At 50.6% G+C, this 12,366-nt stretch overlaps 1 protein-coding gene across 3 annotated transcripts in view; it reads left to right on the top strand.

The window, feature by feature from the left end:
* Positions 1 to 12,366, top strand: part of GDPD5 (glycerophosphodiester phosphodiesterase domain containing 5) — a 91,998-nt gene that overhangs the window by 35,826 nt on the left and 43,806 nt on the right. For all 3 annotated transcript variants that reach the window (XR_012518065.1, XM_003923476.4, XM_074400913.1), the window contains exon 2: positions 129 to 212. The gene's annotated coding sequence lies outside the window, so the exon portion shown is untranslated. The remainder of the gene's footprint in view (positions 1 to 128; positions 213 to 12,366) is intronic.

Here is a 12,366-nt window from a genome sequence, read left to right on the forward strand (position 1 = left end):
GTCCTGTGCGTCTCACACCCAGCACAGGGAGGGAGGAGGATGGGAACTCACTAAGGGTTAAGTGGGATGGTAGAAGGCAGGGTGGACTGATGAATGAGCTCACTGGGTTTATCTCCTTGTCCCCTCAGCTCTCCCCGTGAAGTGATATCACCACCTCCGTGGACAGGACACCCCCTGGAGCCCAGCTCACAGCCACTGGTACCTTCTTCCAGGTAAAGAGAAAAGGAGGGATGGAGAAAGGAGTTAGAGGCAGGCTGCAGAGGGCAGATCACTGGGTTCTTACACAATGTCCACCTCTCCCATGGGGGCAGCACTCTACAGTTTATGAAAAAGGCATAAGTGGGATTATTATCCCATTTTATGGACAGGAAGCAACTGAAGCTCTGAGTAGAGTTGTCTCTTGCTTAGTACAGCGTTCCAGGTACTTGTCTGAGAGCCCCTGAGGCTGATGCCATGGTTATTCCCGCTTTATAGGTAAGGAAGCTGAGGCATACAGGCATTTAGAAACTTGCCCCATTAAATACATGGTAAAGCTAGGTTTCAAACCCAGGCAGGTAGCCGGGCACGGTGGCATACACCTGTAGTCTCAGCTACTTGGGAGGCTGAGGCAGGAAGATCACTTGAGCCCAGGAGTTCAAGCTGCAGTGAGCTATGATTGTGCCACTACACTCCAGCCTGGGTGACAGAGTAAGACTATGTCTCTAAAAAAAAAATTTAAAATAATAAAAACCCAGGCAGACTGACCTCTTCACAACCCCTATGATTTACTGCCTCTTAAGAGCCCAGCAGTAAACTAAGTTTCCTTGACCTCCCATCTGAGGGTTGAGTGGGCTCCCAACTCCAGAGAAGATTTGTATTTTAAAAGAGAATCCTAGAGAAAGTGATGCTTCCTCCAAAGGAATGAGTGACAAATAGTGGATTTGGAGGCCTTGTATCATGGAACTGGCATGAACTTTCAAGGAAGGCCAATCAACACCTGAGACTTTCTTCCTCAGCATTTGAGCACGGTCAGTTTTCATAGGTTACCAAGGGGAAACTTGGACATTTGAAGGAAGGGAGGAAAAGTTTAGCCTCCAGGTTCTTAGATGTGCCTGGAAGCAGAGACTGCTGCTCTTTGCAGAAGACTGTGAAGAGTGGCGATGTTCGTGACAATGATGAAATCAGTATCTTGTGTTAGATCTGAGGTCATCTTACACTAGATCTGGTACAGAAACGTGCAAGTGGATATCAGAGGTTTAAGAAAAACTTGTGAGAGAAAAGTACCTACTTGAGTGTTTTGTTTTTTTTTGTAACTTTTTTTTCCTGTAAATTGGGAAAAGGCTAATTATTATTCAGAGATAGAATTCAGACCCGGCTCAGAAGTGGCTCTGCATTTCTGTGGTGTAAGAGGCTTTGATTGGTTCTTTCTTTTCTTCTTTCTTGCATTTAACCAGCTTTTTGACTGACAACTAAATAGGTACCTCCTTGGTGCCCAGCCCAATGCAGGGGACATAGGTCCCCTATACAGTGACTCTTCTAGCAAGGACAGGGCCTGGCGTATCTTGTGTCCCCATCACCAGGTGTGGGATGCAGACACTATAGGTCTTCAGAAAAGCTTGGCCAAGTGGATCAGAAGTCTGAACTTGGAGAAGCTCTCAGTCTGGCAGGAGAGGCAGCCACGGAAGCAGATAATTACAGCACACTGAGGCCTGTGATCATTCTCAGGAGCGCTGCCAGATGATGTGAGCACAAAGGGAGGAGGCAGTGGGCTTTTGTTGGGGGGAATTAGCCCAAGCTTTGCACAGGGTCTGTTTGTTAAGATGCATGGGATTTGGATTGGGATTTGGGGAGGGCTTGCCTGGTGGAGGGCCCAACCTGAGCGAAGGCCTGGAGGTGGGAAAGCTGGGTAGGTGGTGTCCTTGGAGCACCGTGGTGCAAGGATGGGCAGGGGAAGACAGAGACAAGATTGCTGTGTACAAGCCTCTCCTAAAATCACATTCCTCCTCCTCCTCCTCCCTCCTTCATTGACTTGGTGTGCTCCATTCTCCCACTCCCCCATCCCTGGGACTGAGGAAGAGCCATCAGAAGAAGCCAGCATTGCCCCTGGGGCTGAATCCCTGGGCTCCTGGAAGGGGACTGCACAAGTCAAACTGAGGGTGAGGGATGCTGGAAGTCTCCACTACCATCGAGTAGTAGTCCTGGGGCCCTTTGCTGGCTCTGCCTTTTCCCAGATCACCTGTCAGTGTCAGTGGGAGAGAAGGGGATGGAGGCAGGATCTCTTCTTAGAATGGCTTTCCTACAGTCCTGATGGCTTGGTGAGAATCACTCAGCCCTCCAGGGAGAGAGGGGCCTGTCACTAGAAGTATGCAAGCCTAGGGAAGCCACTGGCCGGTCTGGAGAGGCTGGAGAACCAGGAGTAGGAGCGGCACAGGGGATTGCTGAATGGAAGGGGTGGCTGGATGGAATGCCTCCAGGACTTTGGTGCCGATGTTTTGTGACTTAGCAGTCTGAAATCCAGGGATAGTTTGAAGATGCTAGTTGAATTGTTCAATGAGGATTCCATGACTCTGTGAGTCTTGGGTGAAGTGATTCTAGAGCTCCAATTTGGGGCATTTACAGCCTGAGATTTTGAGCTATGAGATGCTAAGCTCTGCCCTCTGGGGGCAGAGGCCAGGTCACTTTTGGTGACTACTCAGCTCAAGCTCATAGCCCTGACCTGGGAAAGAGAAATCCTTTCTGTGCCAAGAGAGCTGGAGGCCCCCAGGCAGGCTCCTGAGCTGCAGAAGAACTAGTCTACCTTCGTCTCTGGGTCCTGCCAGCCTCCTCCCGAGAGGAATGGCAATCAGAGGACTCTTGGGACAGAAGTGTTGGGTAAACAGGATGCCATGGCATCATCATGGAAAGAGATTAATAGTGACCCTAATTATGCTGTGATTGATTCTTTGAGGCTCTGGCTGAGCCCCAGCCTTGCCCACTGAGTAACATTTCCCCAGAGAATGAGCAGGCTTGCAGGGCCTGGGTGCCACAGGCCCCACCTGGTCTTCCCCTCAAGGCTTCTTACCCTGCTTCCTTCCAGGCACCTCGCCGAGCCTTTCCTCACTGGCAGCTGCCTCTGTAACTTAGACTTCCTTCCTGCCCCTAGGTCTGGTTACCTTCTCTACAGATTCTATTAGAATCTAGGACTTTCTCTGAGGTACAGAGAGGTGGACTTCCCCAAGGCTGCACAGTGAGATGGTGGCAGCCATGATCTCTCCATTCAAGCTATTGAATGAGACTATGCAATGGAAAATAGACTGAATTGTGAGCACCCTGGAAAAGCAACCTGCAGGAGGCTGGGGCTGGAGAGCAATAGCAGGACCAGGGATGGGTGGGTTCCACATTTCACTGGCTGGGCGTTTTTCAGAATCTTTTCTGTCTCTCCCATTTCCAGCCCTCACCCTGGGGCCAGAGATTCCTTTTGTAGGTTTGGGTTTGGTTGTTTTGTTTTGGAAACGATCCAGTGAGTGAGCTGCGTGGGGTGCCTCTACCCTGGGAGAAGCCCCAGTCACTGCCCTCCCTGCCACCCAGGCTTCCATTGTGCGGTCTCCCTCCTTCTCTCCTTTGTGCTGCAAATCTTTCCTCATTTCTGAATTCTGTGTAGATCCCACCCTCTCCCGGAAGCCCCTACACTGTAGTCAGGAAACACAGAGTTGTGGGATCCATAAGGGACCGTGACAAGTCAGGAGGGGCTTCCTGGAGGAGGGGCTACCTGAGCTGATATGAGCAAGAGTTTGCAAGGCACTGAGGATAGGTGGAGGGGCTCCAGGCCTAAGGTGGTTTCATAGGCACACCTGGCTCGGGAGCAGGGATGGATGAAGCAGTGAGGAAGGACCACAGAAAGGCCTGGTCCTGCTCCAAGGCCGTGATCCCAGAGCGCTGTGGAAACAAGTCACCACGACCCTGCACCTTTCATGCCTGGGGTTTTACCGTAAGGGATGTTTGGGGTCATCACTGTTTGTGAGTCATCCAGGCTACAATGCACCTAACACCTTGACCCCTGTCAAAAATGGTGGACGCCTGGGCAAGGCCAGAGCTCACGCCTGGTGCTCAGGATGACCAGGCACCTAACCTTGTTATAGGCCTTCCTGCCACTTTCATCCAAGTTTTGAACTGCATCCCAGGAGGGTGACCATCAGGATGCCCAGTGATTAGCCATGGGAGTGGAGGGGGCTCTTCCGCAGTCAGACCAGGGAGAGATCAGGGATTGGCCTTCCCTTTTCCTTGAGCAGTTCCCTCTCTACTTTGCTATTGGGGGTGAGGAGAGAGTGGGTAGCTAAAGGGTTTTAGAAATTGAGTGCTAGAAAGGCCCTTGGAGATCAGCCGAGGGTGTTCAAATCCTCCCATGATAAAGATGGGAAAACTGAGGCTAGAGGCTTGGGGCGGTCACTCAGATCTCTTGGTGTTTGAGCTCAGCCTCAGACCATCATCCCAGGGCTAGGCTGGGGTTGAGGCCCAGTGAGGGCAGCCATGGCTGAGGAGAAGGGGGGTGTCTCTCCATCTGCATGCTTGCCCCCTTCCCCAGGGCCTTAGCATGCTGCCAAAGGTCGGCCTCCCACCCCCACCAGCCCTGGCACTGTTCTGGGGGGTTCTTTTCCTCCCTAATGTTCCTAGACTCATTCTGTGCCTATGCTTTCCTGATACCAACCAAAATATTGAGCTTGGCCCTTTGAGGTACAATTTGCAGCTATACGGGTGCTGCAGCTGGCGTTGACATGGAAGGTGATAGAAAGGTGAATAGGCCTGCCCTGTGGGGCTGCAGCCATGGAGAGCCTGGACTTTTAAGTCAGCAACCCTGGGTTCAAATCCTCCCTCCTCCATACTTAGCTGTTTGGCCTTGGGTGAATTACCTAACCTGTTAGGGTGTGTGTGTGTGTGTGTGTGTGTGTGTGTGTGTATTTAATATACCTTTTCAAAAGCAGTTTTAGGTTTACAGTGAAGTTGATTGGAAAGTACAGAGAATTTCCATATACCCTCCTCCCCCTTTCCCCTCCCCTGGCGTATTCTTTACGTCTTATGGTAATATGGCATGTTTATTATAACTGATGAACTAATGTTGGTTAATTATGATTGACTAAAGTCCACAGTTCGTGCTGTGGTTCGCTCTGTGGGGTTTGACACGTGTCCATTATTACTGTGTCATACAGAAGAGTTTCACTGCCCTCAAAATTCCTTGAGCTCCACTTATTTTTCCCTTCCCCCTGAGTCCCTGACAGCCACTGATCTCTTTACTGCCTCCATAGTTTTGCCTGTTCTAGAATGTCACTTAGTTGGTATCATACAGTATGCAGCTTTCCAGGTTGGCTTCTGTCACTTAGCAATATGCTTTCAAGGTCTTTCTGTTGCTTTTTGTGGCTGGGTAGCTGACTTCTTTTTATTGTCAAGTAATATTCCTCATTGTGTGTGATGCACTGTGGTTGGTTTACCCATTCACTCAGGCCCATATTTGCAATCTGTTAAGACCTCTGGCCACTACTCAGGAAGGTTGTCAAGGGGAGGTGATGCCTATGTATACTTGGCATGGTACCCAGTAATGAACCGGAGTGCCCGCATCACCCAGCAGCAAATGCTGGCACACAAACAGTAACCACTGTGGCTGGTAGTACTCACACTGTACCTATGTTAGCTCAGCCAGTTCTTTTTATTATTACTATTAATTATTTTAGAGATGGAGGTCTTACCATGTTACACAGGCTGGTCTTGAGCTCCTGGCCTCAAGTGATCCTCCTGCCTTGGCCTCCTCAAAGTGCTGGGATTACAGACATGAGCCATGGCACCTGACCTCAGCCAGTTCTTCTTTTTTTTTTTTTTTTTTTTGAGACGGAGTTTCGCTCTTGTTACCCAGGCTGGAGTGCAATGGCGCGATCTCAGCTCACCGCAACCTCCGCCTCCTGGGTTCAGGCAATTCTCCTGCCTCAGCCTCCCTAGTAGCTGGGACTACAGGCCTGCGCCACCATGCCCAGCTAATTTTTTTGTATTTTTAGTAGAGACGGGGTTTCACCATGTTGACCAGGATGGTCTCGATCTCTTGACCTCATGATCCACCCGCCTCGGCCTCCCAAAGTGCTGGGATTACAGGCGTGAGCCACCGCGCCCGGCCCTCAGCCAGTTCTTAAACACATTTACTGAGTGCTTAAAACCTGTTAAAAGCTGACAACACAGTGAATATCCTCATACCAATCAAGGCTTGGGATTGCAAACAACAGAAACAATTCAGAAGAAACAATTAGAAGGAACTAGAGTCATTTCCAGAATCTGAGGGGTCTGGAGACCCACGCCTGGGTAGGAGTGGAGGGGGCCCAGGTACAGCTAAGGTTTCCAGGCCGTTGTCTCCTCTGGTGCAGCTGCCGCTGGCCTCACAGCACCTCACAACTAGTGCAGATGTTTGTGTGACTTCCAGACCTGGGCACTTAAACAGAAAAACAGTTTTATTGGGATAAAGTTCACATACCATACAATTCACCTATTTAAAGTGTGCAATTCAGTGGTTTTCAGTATATTTTCAAGGTTAGGCAACCATCACCATTATCTAATTCCACGACATTTTCTTTCTTTTTGGGGGGCTGCGGGGACAGGGTCTCACTCTGTCACCCAGGCTGGAATGCAGTGGCACCATCTCAGCTCACCACAACCTCTACTTGCCGGGTTCAAGCAATTCTCCTGCCTCAGCCTGCCAAGTAGCTGGGATTACAGGTGCAGTCCACTACCACCTGGCTAATTTTTGTATTTTTAGTAGATATGGGGTTTCACCATGTTGGCCAGGCTGCTCTCAAACTCCTGACCTCAAGTGATCCACCAGCCTCAGCTTCCCAAAGTGCTGGGATTACAGGCATGAGCCACCACGCCCAGCCAGGGTCATTTTCATCAGCCTAAAAAGAAACTCCATACCTTTTAGCAGTCACTCTCACTTTCCCCCCACCAGTCCTCACAGCCCCTGGCATTCACTGAGCTACTTTCTGTCTCAGTATTTGCCCATTCTTGTCATTTCTTATACGTGGAATCATATAATATATGGCCTTTTGTGAACTTACCATGACATCTTCAAGATTCTTCTTGTCTTATGCCTCAGTGTTTTACTCCTTTTTATTGCAGATCTGGGCACTTCCGTGTGTTACCCCATCTAGTCCTCATTCCCCGGATGCATAAAGTAAGGCTCAGGGAAAGAGAGGTCCAGGGTCACATAGCAAGTCAGTTGAGGGTGACCAGGCTAGAATCCAGGGACTCCATGATTACAAAAGGGGCTGGGAGCAGTGCAATGCAGTAGGGCTCGGGCGGGGGGTGGGGGAGTGGGCACAGTGCGGGCCTGGCCGTTATGGGAGGGAGAAAGGGTAGGGAAACGGGCAGGTATGTCCTGGACGTGAGGCTGAGACAGGACCCCAGAGGTGCACGCCCATCCCCAGCATCCTGCCTCCACTTCATAGTGGGCATTACTCCATCTTAGGCATGGACTCTTGCAAGGCTTTTCCCTGTGCAAGCAGGAGGCTATGCAAGTTCAGGGGAGGGGTCAGGAATTCCAACAGAAAACAGGACTTTGGGTTGGGGAGGGGCCTTGGACGTCAGGCTCAGAGGTAAGAGTGTTCTCTTGTCCCAGAGCCAGCAGTGGCTTTTGGCAGGGGATTTCTTGGGAACTTGGCTGGTATCAGCAGTCCTGGGAGGTGGCTTAGAGAAATCGATTGGACCTGTGTAATGCCATTAGCCCTGGCAGTGGGGGAGGAGATGTGATGGGCGGGTGGGGCATGGCGGGGAGAGTCCCGTCTCCGAGCTTGTCCTAGCTGCCAAGTGTGGTGTGAGTAACATGCCTCTGTTAGCAGAACTTCTGGACACTTTTCTGAAGTATGATCCAGGAAGTCCCTTGTGCTTCCTCCTCTTGCTGCCCTGTGCCGCTCCCTGGGGACATGGGGTTAACGCAGGCCATCCCGGTGGGGGGAGGCAGGCATGTCCACAGTGCTCTCACAGTGTACCCAGGTAAGAGGGAGGGACATGCCAGGGATATGGGAGGCTAGGGAGACCTCTAACCAAACTGGGGCTCTGTGGAGAAGGGAACCTCTGAGACTTGAAGGATCAGGAGGTGTTCACCAGGTGAAGGGAGGCCAGGCTGGAAGAGCAGTAGGGGTCAGATCCTGGCCATTGCCGGTTAAGAATTTCAGTCCGGCTGCAGGTAAGAGCTTGGATTGGAGGGATGGGGCTGACAGCAAGGAATCTGGAGGAGTCCCCGGCCAGAGGAGATGAGGCCTGGAATGGGAAGTGGCTGAGGGGATGGTGAGAAAGGGGCCTTGAGGGGTATTAGAAACAGGTTGGGGGTGATAGGAGGGCAGTGTGGCTGTACTGGGTCTGCAGGGCCTGGGTGACTCCCCTGGAGATGTCCAGGAGCTGCGGGCTACCTCAATCAGAGGCAGGGCCTGGGTGGCCTTGGCAGCATCTGGTAACTGAAGGTATGGGAGTGGACAAGATGGCCCCAGCCAGGAGAGGAGAGCACACAGAAGAAAGAGAAGAAATTTGCCTCCCAGAGAATCCCCTACGGTTATGAACAGGAGGAAATGCACCTGGGGGAGAGGAGACTCTGAGAGCCAGAATCAGCGAAGTCCTGGGCCGAGGCATGATGCATGAACTTCTAGTTCCCTCTTTCCCAGGTTCGAGGTGGAATTTCCATTCCTGGGTGGGTTAATACACAGTTGTGGGGACAGGGGAGGGGCAGACAGAGGACATTCGGGAATGAGTCCCAGTGGCAGGGGAGTCCCAGGAAAGGAATGTGAAGGAAGGGTAACCTGGGGTAGGCTCCCACGTGCAGGATGTCCACCTGCTATACCTCAGCATTGCAGTACCTCCTGGCACCTTTTTCCTTCCCTGCCCCGAGTTGTGCATCCTATAGAGAAGTCAAGGCAGAAGCTGTTACCCAAGGCTCAGGGAAGAGCCTGAGTGACCCCAGCCACAGAGCACATCAGTGCCAGGCAAGGCAGCACAAACCTGGGCTTCTTTCCACATTGCACCTGGCTCCTCCATTCCTGGGGAGGCAAGGGCAGATGTGGGAGCTGACATGACAGTAGAGACTCCAGTCTGGGGAGTGCACAGGGTGAGATCTGGCTCCCTTGGCTGTGGACCCTGGCCTACCACCCCTGCGGGAAGGCTGTAAATGTGGGAGTGCCTATGTGGGCACACAATGCTCCCCAAATCTTCTGGAGCAAGAGCACCCCATAGCAGCCCCCACCCACGGCCTCCCCAGCCCCATGGGAGCCAAGCTGTGTCCCCACCCCAGCCTCTCCCCAAGGCCCTGGCTCAGGGAAGCCCCAGCAGCTGCACCTTAGTCCACATGCCTCCCCAGGGCTCCCCCGGACAGAGGCTGCACCAGACAATTCCCAGCACTCAAGAGACTTCGGGTTATTCAGTATTCCAAGCAATCCCCTAATGCATCTTCCCCTCAGACTGGAGGCTGTAATCTCTGCACCGAGGTGAGGTCAGCCTTGGGTAGTGGTATTGGAGGGACAGGCAGAGGCCCTGAGTGAGGCCTAGTGGTGGAAGTAGTGAGTGAGCCTGAAGCTCAGCAAGCTCTTACACGGTGCAGTGCCACCGCTGGACCTTTGGGGAGTGGCAGCGTCTTAGGAGTTCATCTTACAGGCCTCGGCTCAGTGCTGACTCCGGGAAGCATACTTGGCACCTGCACAGGGGTCGGTGCCCACAGGCTCCCTTTCCTCCCTCCATCATACACTGCAGTTACCATAAGGCTCGTGAGCCATCAGAGCATGGTGACTGCAGGAGTCTGCAAACTTTCCCTCTAAAGGGCCAGACCGTCAGTATTTGAGGCTTTGCAAGCCATATGGTCTCCGTGGCAACTACTCAATACTGCAGTTACAACAGCTAAAACAGCCGTAGACGATACATAAATGAATGAACATGGCTGTGTCCAATGAAACTTTATTTATGGACACTGAAATTTGACTTTCATATAATTTTCATGTGTCACAAGATATTTTTGTTTTGACTCTTTTCACCACCATTTAAAAACATAAAGGCTATTCTTAGCTTTCGGGCTGTGCAAAAATAGGCAGCAGATCGGATTTGGCAGGCCGGTGGGTTAGAGCAGGGCCCCTGGAGCCAGCCTGCCTGGGTGTGAATCCTGGCTCTTCTGGGTGACCTTTGGTAAGCGGCTCAACCTTTCTATGCTTCAGAGTTCTCATCTGTAAAATGGGAATGATCATGATGATGATGATACTCTGGGGATATAACATAGTGCAATCCCATTGGAAAATAGTTTGGCAGTTCCTCAAAAGGTTAAACATAAAAATTACCATATGATCTAGGTGTGGTGGCACACACCTGTAGTCCCAGCAACTCAGGAGGATCTCTTGAGCCTGGGAGTCTGAGGTTACTGTGAACTATGATTGCACTACTGCACACCAGCTTGAGCAAGAGAGAAAGACCTTATCTCAAAAAAAAAAAAAAAAGTTACCATATGACACAGCAATTCTTTCTTTTTGAGATGCAGTCTCGCTCTGTCACCTTGGCTGGAGCACAGCAGTGTGATCTTGACAACCTCTGCCTCCCAGGTTCAAGCAATTTTCCTGACTCAGCCCTCCAAGTAGCTGGGATTACCGGTGCACACTACCAAGCCCAGCTATTTTTTGTATTTTTAGTAGAGATGGGGTTTCACCATGTTGGCCAGGCTGGTCTCTAACTCCTGACCTCAAGTGATTGCCTGCCTTGGCCTCCCAAAGTGCTGTGACCCAGCAATTCGATCCTAAAGTGTGTACCCAAAAGAAATGAAAACATATGTTCACACACAAAAAAACTCATTCACAGAAGCATTATATATAACAACCCAAAAGTGATAACAACCCATATGTCCATCAGCTGATCAGTAGATAAACAAAATGTGTTAGATCCATACAACCGAATGTTAGGCATAAAAAGGAGTGAAATGCTGATTCCGGCTACAACATGGATGAGCCTTGAAAACGATGCATAAAAGAAACGAGACACAAATGGCCACATATTGTATGATTCCATTGATACGAAGTCTCTAGAATAGGCAAGTCCATAGAGACAGAAAGTAGATGAGTGGTTGCCAGGGCCAGAGGGGTGAGGCCAGGGTAAATGGGGAGTGACAGTGCATGAGAACGAGGGTGGGGGTGCTGCTGGGATGGTGAGACTCTTTTGGGATTAGATAGTGGTGATGATTGTACAACTTGTGAATATACCAGAAATTGAAGACTGTATATTAAATATTGAATTGCATAATTTAAAAGGGTAAATTGTACGGCATGTGAATTATATCTCTGTTTCTAAAATGCTAATACTTCCTTCCTAGGGCTGCTGTTCTAGTTTATGCATGGAAAGCACCAGGAACAATGCCTGGTTGTTCCCCTCTCTGGTCCTGGGGGCCTTTGTGTGTACTGCTCACATTGTCTCCAGGGCCTCAGACAGGGCCTGGTATAGAACATACGACTGAGTTTCTGGAGCCCCACAGGCCACGGCTGGGGTCCTGACACCTCAGTATAGCTGTGCACCTTTGTGCAAATTGTTTTTCTGCTCTGAGCCCCAGGTTCTTCATCAGCAAAATGGAACAAAATAACTACTTCACAGTGGTGTGGGGGACTGGATGACACCTGATACTCAGGGTGTGTGAGGTGCCCCAAGCCCATTGCCACCTGTCACACTCAACCAAAACTGGCCCCCGGAGGCTGAGGCTCCCACAGATATCTCCAGGGTACCAAGCAGGGCTGGGGCAGTAGCTCCTGGCTGCGGCACCATCCTCCCACAGGCCCCACCAGGCTGCGGGGAGCTCCCTGTGTCTGGAGAATGAATACTTTGGGGCACTAGAGCAGTTCCTAGATCGAGCTCAGTGCAGTTATGGGACAGCAGCCAGGCATTGCCCATTGTTCCTTGAGCCTTAGTTTATTGAACTGTCAGATGGGTTTAGGACACAGAACCTGCCACTTCTGATGGCTGTGCTAATGAGATGGGACAATGAATGTAAAGTATTTAAATGGTGCCAGATGTATTTTAAATGCCCAACACATCTCAGCTTTTATGATAATTTCTTCTAAAATGTTTATTTTGAAAGTCTGCCACGTGCTAGACACTGTTCCAGTTACTGGGAATACAGCAGAAAATACAACAGACAAAAATCCTTGCCTTCATGAAAACTGCATTATAGTAGGGCAGACAGACAGGAAAAATAAGTAAGTTATATTTAAGGACATGATTGAGAAAACAAAGCTGAGAATATGGGAAGGAGCTTAGGGAATGTGGGAAAGGGGTACGGTTTTACAGAAGGTGATCTGGGACAGTCTCATTGAGAAAAGGACATGTGGCCGGGCGCCATGGCTCATGCCTGTCATACCATCACTTTGGGAG

This window comes from Saimiri boliviensis, chromosome 6 (genome assembly GCF_048565385.1).
Source record: "Saimiri boliviensis isolate mSaiBol1 chromosome 6, mSaiBol1.pri, whole genome shotgun sequence".
Lineage (NCBI taxonomy): Eukaryota > Metazoa > Chordata > Mammalia > Primates > Cebidae > Saimiri > Saimiri boliviensis.